This window comes from Phyllostomus discolor, chromosome 1 (genome assembly GCF_004126475.2).
Source record: "Phyllostomus discolor isolate MPI-MPIP mPhyDis1 chromosome 1, mPhyDis1.pri.v3, whole genome shotgun sequence".
Classification (NCBI taxonomy): domain Eukaryota; kingdom Metazoa; phylum Chordata; class Mammalia; order Chiroptera; family Phyllostomidae; genus Phyllostomus; species Phyllostomus discolor.
In genome coordinates, this window is record NC_040903.2 from 68368847 (window position 1) to 68383639 (window position 14793).

At 41.6% G+C, this 14793-nt stretch overlaps 1 protein-coding gene and 1 long non-coding RNA gene across 2 annotated transcripts in view; both read left to right on the forward strand.

The window, feature by feature from the left end:
- Positions 1–14793, forward strand: part of CAMK1D (calcium/calmodulin dependent protein kinase ID) — a 399721-nt gene that overhangs the window by 285012 nt on the left and 99916 nt on the right. The window lies entirely within an intron of this gene.
- Positions 372–6224, forward strand: LOC118500241. The gene is made up of 2 exons (XR_004902796.1): positions 372–5771; positions 5977–6224. It is a non-coding gene; the product is annotated as an uncharacterized LOC118500241 (long non-coding RNA).

The following is a 14793-nucleotide window of genomic DNA, read 5'->3' on the forward strand; positions in this document are numbered from 1 at the left end:
TCCTTTTATTTTCCCAAACAGCTGAGTTACCCCTAGTTATCCTGTAGCCTGTTTGCAGCCTCTCCCCTTCCTGGACTCCCCACCCCACCCCTCTCTGTGAAATAGACCAGGAAGTATCATCTTGTTTTAAAATGTAAATTATTAAGGCCTACAATTCTTTAGTTTTGTAGCAAAAAGAAGAATTCCAGTCCCTACACCTCTTGGTTCTTAATCAATGATTTATGCTAATAAACCCCGCCTAGGGGACCGTATGTCTGTCTGTAGGATTTGGGTTTCCCTTCATTTCATCAGTGGCTCAAGGGCAAGAGGACATCTCCTCATCTGATTTCAGTATCTTCTTGTGAAAACCCAACATGGCTTTTAAATTATTTCAGATTATATCACAAAAATGGCCTCTTTCCTCTTCCTCTTCCTTCATTTGTTCATTCTTCCCTTAGTTCCTTCCTTCCTTCCACAACTATTTGTTAAATGCTTATGCCAACCACCATGAAAGGTGCTGAAGATAAAAAATATATATGTATATGAGCATGATACTCTCATCATCCTTCTTATAATTCAAAAGGGTAAAAGATAGAAACAATTAGTGCAATGACTTTCTGTCTTCTGGAATTAAAATACATGCATCCTTTAAAAGATACATCCTTAAAGGTAGCTAACTCATTAAAAAGGTTTACAAAAAATTAGAATGCCTTTGTCAAATTTCTTTGCTGTCTTATATTGTCAATCACCCTATATCTAATTTTAGACATGGGCTAATTTGAGATCCTACTTCCTTCATCATTTGATTTGGTCAGTTGAAAAGGATGGGGAAGGGCAAAGACAGAATACCAGCCTCAGGATTTCTGTAGAGGTGGTGTGAAATCATCTGCTTTCTGCAGTGGAAGGTAGCACAGAAATTGGCAGCTGGTGGTTGGTTCCCAGGTTTGTGACTGTCTCTGAGCAAAGCCCCTGGAAGAGTCTAGTGTTAAAATGAAGGGTGATCCGGTTATAGAATCAGATAGATTTGCCCATCATTTTTCATTCAATGAGTATTTATCCTTAGAAAAGGGACTCCTCGGTGTCCTATAGTTGCTGTTAATTAGAAAAATACAGCTGTAGAGATAATCATGGAAATACTCCTAGGATAACCATCTGTCCATAGCTCTTTCCAGTAGCTGACATAGCTTCCCAACAGTCAAACTTGTCCCCCGCAGTCCTAAGGAATGCCAGGAGCCTGGGGTTGAGAGGGGAAGGAGAGAGGAGCCTGGTAGGGAAGCGCCTGTCCTCCGTCTCTACTTCTGATAGAATGGGTTCACCTTGTGGAGATTTCTGACACTATCAGCAGTTTTGCCTCTGTGCTGCCTCTCTTTTGTGGTCACAGTTCCATCAAGGATGGTATGAAGCACTGGTTACGTTCACTAAGATGACAATGTAGAAATGAAGTCAGTAATTGCTGGGGACAGCATCTTTATGCCAGCCCAGCCACAACTGATAGGCAGTTGAAGGAGATCAGCAGTGGCCTTGTGTGGAAGAAAACATATTAGAAATGAAGAAGCTCTAAGTTCTTGCTTTTTTATTGTGTATAAGCCCCTCATGAACCGCACTATCCTGTCTGGAGAGGGATGGTGAAAACCAGCGTTGATCTACTTACGTAAGATGAAGAACCTGAAAGTTCCAATGCCATGGTTCTCTCCCTTAAAAAAGTAGTAAATAAATTAAAAAAAAAAACACCTTGATGCACTGAAATAGAGTTTAAAATTCTTGTATTGATTGCATCTTCTATTAACACCAAGATTAGCTTTTGTGGCAGAGGCTGGCTAGCTATTTATCAATCCCATTTCCTTTTCTTCTGGGTGCTAAATCGTGTTTTGCAAGTTAATCCTGAAGCTAAATTCAGCCACATGGCTATGTTTTGGCCAATCAAAGGTGAGTGGAAGTGACAGGTGCCACTTCCAAGCCCTGCCCATGAAAATTTTTGGTGCAAAATCCATTGTGCTCTTTCTCCTTCCACTGGAGTGATGGAGATGTGCACCCTTCCTGTTGAAGGAGACGGGACAACTGGAAGGAAGGCTCTTGGGTCTAGGAGTAAGACCAATGATTGTGAACATGTGGACTTGTGTGGCCAAGAAATAAATTTCTACCACATTGGATCCATTGTACATTTTGGGGTTTGTGTGCCCCAATGAGACTTGTCATCATAATTTCACCTGAATTAGAGAATAGGAGCTCCAAGAAGCACTTGGAAGTTCCGAGAACAATACAAGTTCTGAACTGAAGGACTGGAAACTTTCCATGGTGGGTGACAGGGTGTGTGTAGGAGCATCATGGATCAGCTACTGATAAGGCCACATTAGCAAAGACCTTCCTCCTCCAACCCCTGCCTCCCAGAAGTTAGTTACTGGTATTAATGTGGGTGCTGCTTAAGGCTTTCCATTAAGAGGCTAGAAGACACCCACATGGCACAGGGAGGCAGGACAGTGATGATTCAGAGAAGCAGCTCTGAGTCAGACTGCATGGGTTTGCACCCTGACTCTGCAAGTTTCTGCATGACTTTTAACAGATCGTTCCTCTGTACTTCTGTTTCTTCTCTTTAAAAGATGTCCCTCATGGTCCTGATTTCACAGATTGTTGTGAGGGTTAAAGGACATACTATGTAAGTGCTTAGAACAGTATCTATCATATAATTTTTGAAAGAAATATTAACCGTTGTAATTTGTAATCAACCAATTTAAAGACCCTCATATTCTTTTTAGTTTCCCCAGTTAGAAACCAAGGTGTGCTTCTGCCAAATATGCCCAGGCACAATAGCTGGGTCCAGATGGGAAGACATCATTTACACTATAAATAGCAGTGTTATGCCACCTCCATCAGAATATTTTAGACAATCTATTGACAACTTTCTGTAATCAGACTATATCTCATCATTCATTCCATACATGTTTGTTGAGCACCTATTATCTACTAAGAACTACACTGGCTGTGGAAGGTACCCAGGTGAAAAGTATAGAGCTCACAGATTAGTGGGAGAGACAAAAACCACACAATGACTTCTTATACAGTGTGACAGCTCTTGTACACGAAGATCGTTAGTTCTCTGGAAAATGAGTGGGGGAACAAGGGACTCAGGTTTTTTAGGGCTCAGGCCCTGCCCATTTGTGGGGTGAAGGCTGGAACAGGGTGCAGCCAGCCACACTTGGACTAACCCACCTGCTACTGCCCAGTGAGAATGCCATGTTGTGTGGGAGTCAGGACCCTGGCAGTGGGAGACCTTGGAAATAACAACACTCCGTTCCACAAAGAGCAAGTAACAATCACACAGCACCGCCCCCAGTACAACAAAAAGACCCACCAAGACATCCATGCACACACCCAGCATACAGAAATTATACCAGTCCATGTTTTTGACATTTGAGCCATTATAGTGGAGTGTTCATCACTTTGTTCAGACTGTAACGTGGGCTCTTGTTTGGTGGACCATGCTTTTGTGTATATTATATACCTGACTCATCATGATATCAAAATCCATCTCCCACATAAACCTGTTGAATAGAACTCCCGATAGTGAAAGCCTGTTCTCTTTTATTTTTTACCTCTTTGTATTAATTTCAGCTTAGTAAAGTCTAATGGTCTTGTGATTCCAGGAACAGCAGGTTTCTGGCTAAAATCAAAACTGTATGCTTCAGTCACCTAAGGTAATGCGGCAAGTATTTGCTTCTGAGGAATCCAAGAACCATTTATAGCTGGGCAGTCAGAGGGCACTGGAACAGGGACGCCACCTGCAGGGCTGAAGGAGAAAAATACACAGTGAGAAAACACAAACCTTTCTTTACTAACTGGAAAGACAGGAAAAGAAAAGAGAGAAGAAAAGCAGTCCTTACCGAGATAGAGAGCAAAGAATTCAGCAGATCGCTTGTAGATACAAATGCAAGAAAATGCATTCTTGCCATAGTTCTGACAAATTCTCTTCATTCCTCCCTTTTGGAGTTTCAGAGAGGTTGTATTTTGTTTTATTTTTTTCTTTTTCAGAGTGTGGAGAGCCTAAGAATTTCCCCCAGAGCTCTTACTGCTTAATGCTGGTGCTACTGCTGGCTAATCCTTTAATAAAGAGCAATGCCATGTGAATTATTCTTTGCTTTGATAAGGGGAAGTGACTGTCACAGCAAACTGTTAATACAAGGCGGAGAAGGACATTCTGGGTTCAGCCCACAGTCTTCTTCCCATTTTAGTGTCTTCTTCTCTCTGGCAGACCTAAACATTGATTCCACCTGCACTCACCCACCTGTTTCTGCAGAAACAATAGAGCTTGTCTAGAATTACGGGAACATTGACAGGGAAAATTACCAAACGTTAGCTTCCCACATGCCATCAGAAATAAGTTGGTCCAGAATAAAGCTATAGCAGAATTCTTCTGTTTGAATGTATACTTCCTATAAAGGTAACACATTTTTCTTTGGATGGACCTGATTTCAATACTCTGTGTGCCATGTAATCTGATCATGTTTCCCACATGCTCGGCCATACCTGCACACAGGCTGTTCCTCTGTTAGATTTGTTTATTGTTGCTTTCAAGGGGCAAAGCCAGGTTTGGTTGCTATTTTATGCATGTTGTCCGTACCTACCTGTTAACTACCTGCCATTGCCAGGACCAGGGGACACAGCAGATATACATGTTACTTTTAAGGCTGTCACCAAGAAGTCCGGGAGCCGGAGTTCAGCTGCGTTCTAAGGAACACACCACTCCTACACCTACACACCCGAAGCTGTCCAGAGCCGATAGGAGCTGGTGTTTCTTGAAGCATCACAGTGTAGCAGTCATTGTGGCAGATTCAGGGATGTTAGATGTAGGTGTTTGTTTCTAGAGTGCCTGCCGTCAGGTGGGGGACAGGGGCTGAGAAAGAGGCACACACAAAAATATGATTCAGACCCAGCCTAAGAAATGAAATGAACAGAGGTCCATGAGGCAAAGGAGGGGAGAGTCAGCTGCGGAATTATTTGACCAAGAGAACTTGAGTCTAACATTTCCTCCCTACCCCAGTGCACGCACACACCTTCCCTGACGAGAAGGCTAGAGCAGAAAGGAGGACACAGAGCTCATGAGCAGCAGGCACCTTGTCAACCTGACACTTTGAAGAGCTTCAAAGGCCACTCTCTGTGAAAGGAACAAAGCCTAATCATGTGGAAAAATACATTTCCCTATGGAAAAAATCTTTTTGAAATTTCTGGAGGCATTGAACCTATTTCAGTTCTCCTTAGGGCATCTGTTAAGTGGGCACCTTCTTTAAGACATCCAACGGCAGGAGACTTGTGGGAGACACCACAGGTTTCTCGTGGATCGTGTTTTGGCCTTGAGGGGTTTCCATGAATTGCCTTGTATGCAGAGGTTGGTTGAAGTGTGGCATTAGGTTAACTTTGCTCTTAAGAATTCCACAGGTGCCCTTGCCAATAGCTTTTCACAGTAGTGACATTTAAGGGCCTGGTGTTCTGTATCAGCATAGCAGATATCCGTGTGCCTGGTGCTTGTTGTTTAAAGATAACAACCAGGGAGGGAATATAGACTGTGATCAACTTTTGTGGAAATCAGAGTAGAGAGAAAGGAAGAGAGGATAGTTGGGTGGGCCGTGCCCATGCCTGAAATTCATTCAGCCGCAGATTTCTTTCGGACTAGGGGAGACCCAGGGAAGGTCGGCACACACATAAGCAGTCAGTCCCCAGGGAATGGCACTGACCTGGGTGGATGAATGAATGCCCCACATTCCAGGGTCGAAACTTCAGTGATTTCTCAATGCATAAGAGTTGATCTTTCACCCTGGCTGGTATAGCTCAGTGGATTGAGCTTGGGCTGCAAACCAAAGTGTTGTAGGTTCGATTCCCAATCAGGGCACATGCCTGGGTTGCAGGCCATGACCCCCAGCAACCGCACATTGATGTTTCTCCCTCTCTCTATCTCCCTCCCTTCCCTCTCTAAAAATAAATAAATAAAATCTTTAAAAAAAAAAGAGTTGATCTTTCAGTTGGAACAGAATTCCATGAATCAGTGGATGGAGAATGCCTATTATATTCATTTCTAATGAAATGTGTAATTATCCAGTGGGCTTATGTTTGCTAAGCAGCGTATTCTTTTTTAGGCCACCGATTTTCACCCGGTGTGCCACAACACACTGTTGTGCTGCAAGGATTTTTAAGACATGCGATTCCTGACTATTTAGTCAGGGGCACTGACCTCTTTTCTCTTAGACTGTCAAATTTAAAAAATGACAGTGGCCAACCCAACAATAGCTGTCTACTGTGAATAAATCAAAACTATACCTATTTTTTGTCAGATTGGCAAAAAATATGTATTTTTTTGATGTGCCACAGAATTCTAGTAGTTTATGTGTGCCATGAGATGAAAAAAGTTGACAATCGCCACTTTAGGTAATCAGAAGATTACTGCTTTGGGTGTAGGGAATCAGAGCAAGAGGCAGAGGGGAATTATTTCAATGATTGCTACCATCAAACTGTGATACATAATCTGACACCTTCCCCTCCACTGCAGGTATGATTCCACCAGCATTCATGGTCATGGTCAATGGGCCAGGGTCTGCCTCCCCTGACGATTTTGGGAGGCAGGGCTGACCCTGGCAACCTGCAAGGGCCTTTCTAGCCCTCTTTTCCAGGCTTTCCTTGCTGATCAACTTCCATCCTCACTCCTTGATGTGTTCCCTTCATACATAGCATATTCCCCAAAACATAGCAGTTATGTGCAAAATTTAAACAATGCACGTACAAGTGTCTAAATCTAAACATAAAAGCAAAACTTCAGCCTTTGGGAGAAAATGTATTGAACAGAATGTCTTTGTAACTTCAGTGTAGAAAAGAACTTCTTAAACAAAACACAAAAAAGAAAAGATTGACATATTTTGCATCAAAATGGAAAACCCCTGTGCACTGTAAGACAGCATCAATAGACTTAAAAGATAAGCCACAGAGTAGGAGAAAGTATTCGTAGCATAATGTAGTCAACAACTAATCAGTGTACAAATTATATAAAGAAGTCCTAGAAAGGAAAGGACAAGTGATCCAAAATAAATGCAGGCAAAAGACATGAACAGGCAATTCACAGACTGAAAAAAAATGGTCAAATGATAAAAGAATGGATTAAAAATGAACATATTCAGACAATGGAACACTATACAAAATAAAAATAAATCAGTTCTAGATATGATCATGTGAACAGATCTCAAACTCTTGAACAAAAAAATGCAAGTTCAGGATAAAAAGCACTGGTGGGCTTCTAGTCAGGATGGCAGCATAGGTAAATGCAGTAGTCATATCATCCTACAACCACATTAAAAATACAACTAAACTACAGAACAGTCATCATTCAGAACGGCTTGAAATCTAGCTGAATGGAAGTCCTACAACTAAGGGAATGAAGAAGCCACATTGAGAGTGGTAGGAGAGGTGGAGACACAGAACAGGTTGGTCCCACACCCACATGTGGCAGATAAAAATCAGGAGGGATACTTTGGCTGCAGTGGTCCCCACTAAGGAGCAAGGGGTTCCAGCCTCAAACTAGGCCCTGAGTCCAGGGTCCCAATGCCCATAACTTCTGGCTGTGCAAACCAGCGGGGATTGTGGCTGAGTAAGACTGAGGGTTCCTGGAGTCCCAGGCAGTTCCTCTTAAAGGGTCTGACCACAGACTTACTCCAACTCCTTCCCTCTGAGCTCCTGTGCTGGGGCAGCAGCTGGAAGGCACCAGTGACATACAGGGAGCAATTGAATTGTCTGCCATCAGAGCAAGAGCTGGAGGGCAGCTTTCTTCCAGACAGAGTGCTGACAGAGGCCATTGTTCCTTTTCTGAGACTTCCCCACACAGAGTCTGCAGGTGGGTGCCAAATCTGAGTTTCCATCAACCTGACTATCTGTGTTCCTCCTGCCCTGGTGACTCCCTGAGACCTCACCACACCAACTTGTGGGCCCACTCACACTGTTTCTGGTGGCTTTTCCATACAAATGACCTGTCTTGGCTCATGCTCCAGACTTTCCTATAACCTCTCAAACAAGTAGCATCTGGCCTCAGCATGCCCATTACCTCTTGCTAAGTGGCCCCAGGCCTGGCACTAGCAGCAGCTGATCTAGCTCACAACTTGGGCTCTCCTAGGGACCTCCAGGCCTATCACAAGTAGCAGCCATCTACAGATTGCTTTGTAGCTCATGCTGGTGGCCCTGGGCAGAACACAGGTGGTAGCTGACATTGACTTGTACCACCTTGGAGGCCTCAGAGACAGTGCATCAAGTGGACAGCTTTAGACCACATTTATGTACCATCTAGCCACCTTCACAAGCAACACACTCAAGAGGCAGGCTCAAAGGGCACCAGCTCCACTGAAGTAAGTCCTGTTCTGTGGGGTGGGCCCCTGCACAGCTGATGCTCCATGGTGGTTGCAGGCAATCATTGTAGCCAATTGGCCTGGGGGTAAATCCCTCCCATTGACATGCCAACAGCAATCAAGGCTCAATTACAAGAGTTGGGTGTACATAGCCCACACAGGGGGACACACCAGGAGTGCCCAGCTCAGGTGAATGGAGAGGCTATGCCTCTGGACACTATAGGACACCTACTACATTAGGACACTCTACCAAGCCTGGGAAATATAGCAGCTCTGCCTAACACATAGAAATAAACATAGTGAAGCTGCCAAAATGAGGAGACAAAGAAATATATACCAAATGAAAGAAGAAAACAAAACTCCAGCAAAAGTACTAAATAAAATGGAGACAAGCATTCCACTAGATGCAGAGTCGAAAATGCTGGTTATCAGGATGCTCAATGAACTTAGGGCAAGAGTAGATAAACTTAGGGAGAACTTCAACAGCATAAACAAGGATGTGGAAACGATTAAAAAAAAGAACCAGCCAGAAATGAAGGGCCCTGGCTAGTGTGGCTCAGTGGATTGAGCACACTGGCCTGCAAACTACAGGATCGCCAGTTCAATTCCCAGTCAGGGCACATCCCTGGGTTGCAGACCAGGTCCCCACTAGGGGGCATGTGAAAGACAACCACACATTGATGTTTCTCTCCTCTTTCTCCCTCCTTTCCCCTCTGTCTAAAAATAAATATATAAAATCTTTTAAAAAAGAAAAGAAATGAAGGATGCACTCACTGAAGTGAATAATAATTTACAGGCAATCAACAGTAGAGTAGAAGTTAAGAATCAAAACTGATCTGAAGTATAAGGAAGAAAAATACACTCAGTTAAAACAGCAAAAAGAAAAAAAGAATCCAAAAAATTTAAGACAGTGTAAGGAGCCTCTGAGACAATTTCAAGTGTACCAACATTCACATCATGGGGGTGCCAGAAGAAGAGAACAAGGAATTGAAAACCTATTTTAAAAAATAACGATGGAAAACTTCCCTAACTTGGAGAAGGAAGTAGACATGTAAGTCCAAGAAGCACAGAGAGGCCTGCACCAAGACACATCATAATTAAAGTGCCAAATATTGCCCTGGCTGGCGTAGCTCAGTGGATTGAGCTCGGGCTGCAAACCAAAGCATCGCAGGTTCGATTCCCAGTCAGGGCACATGCCTGGGTTGTAGGCCACGACCCCCAGCAACCGCACATTGATGTTTCTCTCTCTCTCTCTCTCTCTCTCTCTCTCTCCCCCTCCCCCTCCCTTCCCTCTCTAAAAATAAATAAAATCTTTTAAAAAAAAAAAAAAGATGAGTTCATCTTTGAGGCAATGCATCACCTACTCCCAGCTGGGTGCAGTGAAGTCGTGGAATCTCCCAGGATCCAGCAAGTAACTGCTTACGTCTTCTCTACATCCACCCCCTGCCACTGCAGGCTCCAAGTGACCACAGTCATTGAACAAGAACCTGAAGGCAGCAGCACCAGGCCTGAGTTGACTGAATTGGGTTAGGGAGAATATGATAATTTAACACAGAAATAAAACATGAATTTAGTTCAAAGCTATAATACATCACATGCATTTCAAAGGCTCACCATGCAATTAAAATTGTACAACAAAACCCACAGAACTTATGGGAGAAATGGTGTTAGCCACACAACACTCAAAAAGGTCATCAGTGACATGTTTAAAGAGAAAAGATAGGAACCTAATAAAAACAGCACATCTTACTCGTGTTTAACATTTATATATCTTAAACACAAAAGATCAAGAAATAAACAAATTACCTTGAAAATTACCTGCGTTTTCCTTGTGGCGGTGGGTGCCTGAAGGAAGACTGTGTGAAATCAGATGGGAAGCTGTGAGCAGGTGTGGACTGTCAGGGCTCATAGCACAGGGCACTCTGAGGTGGCTGGTAGATGCTAGGAGGGTATGTGCGCATACATGCTGTGTATTCCTACCAGCCCAGCGCTCTCCACTCACCTACTGCAATGCCTCTCCCCTTGTCACCTGTGACATTTCGTGCTGGATAATTTTGTGTGGGGGGAAGGGCTGTCTTACCCATTGTAGGCTGCTTCTCAGCACCCTTAGCCTGTCCCGCTGGAAGCCAGTAGCAACTCCACCCCCTGCCCCCACCAAGTAAAGACAGAAGCATCTCTAGACACTGTTAAATGTCTTCTGGGGGACAAAATTGACCTGACTTAGAACTGACCTAGTGTTTCTCACAGATAAAATTGCATGTAAACAAATGGGAAATTCTGTGATATTTCATTCCCTAATGTATCAGTCATGTTGAAACAAGTTTGTTTTCAAAATAAGTGTTATAGCAAAAACGACTTTATTGCAATAAACTGAAAGTTTAATTTCTGACTTAAATGTGAGGGAATCATTTGAGTTTTAAACACTGAATATTAAATTTGATATTTAATAGAACAAAAAATGAATATATTTTAAATAGTTGAAACAAAATATAAATTTACCCATAATTTTAAACACTGAATTCTAAATTTGATATTTAATACAACCAAAAATGTATATATTTTAGAAAGTTGAAACAAAATATAAATTTACCCATAAATAATAAACATACATCACAATAACAATTGGATTTAAAACTGCCTTAAACAAAGCAATTGAATAAAAGTAGAACATGTACTTAATATAATTAGAGTATTTTAAACTAACAAATATATAACTTACATACTTGTAACTATGAACTCAGAAAGTGTTCAGTTTATCCAAGAAAAGCACAATAATGAATAAACAAAAATGTTAAGCAATTTTTAAATGACATTAATTTAGAAATAGTCCAGTGACAAGGCACATTTCATAGTCTTCTAATATTATATTTGGTTTAAACTATAGTCTAGGAGACATATCTTTTTTTTCTTAAGCAGTCTTTGGATTGGTTTTGTAATTTTTAAAGTTATTTTTTTATTTTCAACACTTATGGAAGCTTTCTGATACATTTTTACAGCCAGTTCATGTTTTAATAATGAATATATAGCCCTGGCTGTTGTGGCTCAGTGGATTGAGTGCCAGCCTGTAAACTGAAAGGTAGCAGGTTCGATTCCTGGTCAGGGTTAGGATTGTGATGCCTGGATTGCAGGCCAAGTCCCCAGTTGGGGGCATTTGAGAGGCAGCTGATCGTTGATCGATGTTTCTCTCCCTCTCTTTCCCCTCTCTAAAAATAAATTTTAAAAAATATTTTTAAAAATAATGAATATATAGGCAATGATGAGAAATGCTTAACTGCTCAAGTTTCCAGTGAAATCAATATAATCAGACATTCAGTAAGGAACTGGGTTTTTCTCATGAAAAAAGCAATAGTAATAAAAACTCCCAAAAGCTTATTTGGAGCTGGGCAAGTAATGGAAGCATTAGAAGAAAAGTTTATGAAGTGTAGTGTTACAGGAAAAACACCTCTTATACAAGCAGTTATCTGAGATTTTGAAGTGATCTCTTCTCCTTCCTAGTGAGACTAATACATATACATTTTAACATGAAAATATTACAGAGAAATATTTTCAATACTTGAAGAAAGAGACACTGCACTGAAACCATTAACAACTTCATTGTGACATTAAAGACCTGAAAGAAAGGGCCTATTACATTATGTTCATCAGTAATGCTCAGAATTTGAATTTCTAATTTTTCTGAGCAGGAACAGTATTTCCCCACTCAACTCTGCTGCTTCTGTTACAAAGTAAGAGGAAGATAGAAAGCTAATTGAACCTTATGCATCATTTGAGCAAGCCATTGACTCAATTTTTTAGTTTGGCTTCTAGTTTTGTAATTATTAAATTAATTGTCTTCTTATTCTATATGCAAAATGTAGTTGTAAAAAAGAAGTCAAAACACAATTTTTATTATTCTTACACATTCTTTTGCATCTTTGTAGAGCAGGTAGAGAAAATATTAGAATTACTCCTCGAGTCCCCTCACCCCATTTTGTTTGCTTGTGTCCAAATTGCACCATGTGGATTTTATGTAGCATAGCATGTGCTTTGTCAGCTCTGGTTTGCCTTGTGCCAGTTGCTCTGGTGACAGTGCCCGCAGGGCAGCAATTCTGTGACCAGGAGAAGGGTTTTAATTAGTAGGCACATGAGCCACCAGATGGCTCTCTTGGGTTTTTAAATCTCCATTTGGATAAATGGACTTTCCCTGAAAAAAATTACTTGCGTAAAGTTTGAATAATGCCCTAGAGCCACAATATGAGCAAGTCTTCATAGTTTCAAGTTAAATTTATAGGCTTGGAGCTGGCAGGGATTAGTACACAAGGTCCTCAAGACAACTTTACTACACGCACTGTGACTTTTCATGTTTGTGGGCTTTTTTCCCCATCGTTTCTTCATCAAAGTGGAAAGGCCTCATATCTTGTTTCTTTTTCTACTTTCTAGCTTTTCTTTACTGGCTCCTCCCTAGGAGTCTCATAACGGGCCTCACCCTCCCAAAGACTGTGTTAGGAGTGCACAGCCAGGGCAGGATGAAAAGTGATGTGTTCTCTGCCAGCCTTGCCTTGTTGTTGCCCACAGTCTCACTGTTGGGCACTTTCACATCTGCAAAGTCCTCCAGAGCTCTGTGCAATAGAGTCCTTAATCAAAAGAAACCAGAGGAAAGGGATTATGGGGTTGTTTTTTCATTGCGGTAAGAACACTTAACATGGGATCTACCCTCTTAACGAATTTTAAAGTGCACAGTAGTGAGTATTGCTAACTGAAGGCAGATCTTCAGCTGAATGAGGTCTAGCTTTATTGAAAATAGCCATCTGATAGGTATGAGATGATACATTATTTTGGTTTTGACTTGCATTTCTCTGGTGATTAGTCAGCTGAGCATCTTTTTATATACCTTGGCTATATACCTTGTATGTCTTCTCTGAAGAAATGTCTGTTCAAGTCCTTTGTTCACTTTTAATTTGGTTACTTTTTAGTCAGAGGAGTTCCTCATATATTTTGAATATTAACCCCTTATCAGACATATGGCTGCCAATACTTTCTCGCATCTGTAAGTTGCCTTTTCATTCTCTTGATGATTTCCTTTGTCATGCATATTTTTATTTTGATGCAGTCCCACTTGTTTATTTTTGCTTTTGTCATCTGAGCTTTCGGTGTCATATCCAAGAAATCATTGCTAAGACCAGTGTCAAGGAGCTTCCCTCTATGTTTTCTTCTAGGAGTTGTACAGCGTCAGGCTATAAATTTGCCTTTCATTCATTCTGAACTGATTTTTGTGTTTCTGCTACAATGACCGTGGCCACAGGGGATCAGTTTCCCTAACACCGTTTATTGAAGAGACTGTCCTTGCCCCATTGTGTGTTGTTGGTGCCCTTGTAGAAGGTCAGTTAACATGTATGTGTGGGTTCATTCCCAGCTCTTGGTTCTGTTTCATTGGTCTATATGTCTGTCTTTACACCGATACCATACTGTTAATTACTGTAGCTTTGTAAAATGTTTTGAAATCAGGAAATGTAGTGAGCTTTGTTCTTTTGTCTCAAGATTTCTTTTGCTAATTGGGATCTGTTGTGGTTTTGTGTTAATTTTAGGATTGTCTGTAATAAAATCTGCCTTTGAGATTTTTATGGGAATTACATTGAATCTATAGATGGCTTTGAGTATTTTAACAATATTGTCTTCCATTCATGAACACAGCAAATATTGAACCTCTGCCTCTTCTGTCAATCCTACTGTTTCTCCTTCAGCGAACAGTTTATCTACCTAGTAAGTCCCTTTCACAGTTATCTTAGGGGAAAACCTGTGTATAACTCTTCATCAGCAGTTGCAGGAGCCAGAAAGCAATTGTTCATCCCAGCCTATAGATTCTCATTCACTGAGAAGTGTGGCAACCAATCTACATGGACGAGAGCTTTAGAGCCGATCCCAAATTTTAGTTGCAGAAGAATCGTTGGAGAGCTTTTCATGGAAAGATTCTTGGGCCTCACCTTTAGACGTTCGGATTCGGTAGCTCTGGTTGGGAAAGGGGGCATGGATGTCCATTTCCATAAGCTTCTGGGTGATGCTGCTCCTGATGATGCAACGACTACTTATGAGTAGCGAGACCTTCCAGATGTGCTCCTAGTAGTTGTCACCTCTAGGGAGAAATGCCTTTGTAGGTGAACAACGAGTGATGCCATGTCATACATTCGCCATCTGAGTTACACATGGTTTTATGTGACCAGACACTTAGGACTTCAATTAGGGTATAAGATACCCAACTTGGTGCATTTCCCAAATTCCTAGCAAAGAGCGACTTTGGAGGTATTGACGAGAAAAGAAAAAAGGGCATTGGACACTGGAGACTGCTCCTATTGGTTTTATGTCTTTACTTATATCTAGAAGGAGATGACTGACACTTACCTCGAGACATCCTCCCATTAATAACACGGAACAGATCCCTGTTGTTGAACACGGAGTGATGTGATGA